General features: G+C 30.7%; 1 non-coding gene across 1 annotated transcript; it reads left to right on the top strand.

The window, feature by feature from the left end:
* Positions 1-424: 424 nt before the first annotated feature.
* On the top strand, positions 425-496 carry TRNAI-UAU (transfer RNA isoleucine (anticodon UAU)). The gene has a single exon. It is a non-coding gene; the product is annotated as a tRNA-Ile (tRNA).
* The last annotated feature ends 474 nt before the right edge of the window (positions 497-970 follow it).

Below are 970 nucleotides of genomic sequence, written 5' to 3' on the forward strand. Positions count from 1 at the left end.
GTGAGGGCATGATCTTATAGTGAAATTATTATAGCGATTCTATTGAGTAGAAATCTCTTTGAGTTTAATCAAGGCAAAAAAACTAAAACTTGCATTAAATGTAACCATCTTTAATCCTTGACAAATATAGTTGTTTGCAATTTAAGACTTATCATGCACTACATTGGATATTTAGCTAATTAATTACAATCATCTAAGTAAGATTGATAAAATAAGGACACTAAAAATCAATGGGGGCGGATTAGAAAAGTCCAAAGAGTTAGATTATTGTTGAATTGTTATTAATAAAGATTTTGATTATTGTTTTTAATAATAACAAAAATTTGTGTTCTTTGAAAAGAGTATATCATGTTATATTGACCATTATCATGGTAGATCTAATGTTGGGAAGACAATTTTGTCAATTTTTTGCATTATTCTTTAAAGGGTACTAGCTCAATGGAAGAGCACCTGCTTTATAAGTAGGGGGATGGTGGTTCAATTCCATCGTACCCTAATATCACTAAATTAATGATTAAATAAACTACCACATATATTACCAAATATACTACCATATATACTACCAAATATACTACCAAATAAGCTACCAAATAAACTACCAAACATACTACCATATATACTACCCAAAAAACTACCAAATATACTACTAAAAATTGGATCTTCATTCTTGAATCAGATATAAAGTAGTTTTCTTCTTCACTCTTGAATCAAGGACCTTCTTAGCTTGAGGTTTGCTTTGTTCAGGTACTCTGAGATCCTTTACATCTTTATCTACCTCTACACTAGAATCCATCTCTATTACATCATGTCTTTTGTATTGGACTATGTCCTAAAAAAATTTAATATGGGAGAGCCAGAAAACTCCTTGGGATGGTCTATCTTCTAGGCTTTTGAGCCATACTTTTCTATGACTTTACAAGGTCCAATCCTTCTCATTTATAACTTACTTGGTATGCCCTTTTTGAGCCTA

This window comes from Cupressus sempervirens, chromosome 2 (genome assembly GCF_028749045.1).
Source record: "Cupressus sempervirens isolate cs-2001-9-10 chromosome 2, ASM2874904v1, whole genome shotgun sequence".
Taxonomy (NCBI): domain Eukaryota; kingdom Viridiplantae; phylum Streptophyta; class Pinopsida; order Cupressales; family Cupressaceae; genus Cupressus; species Cupressus sempervirens.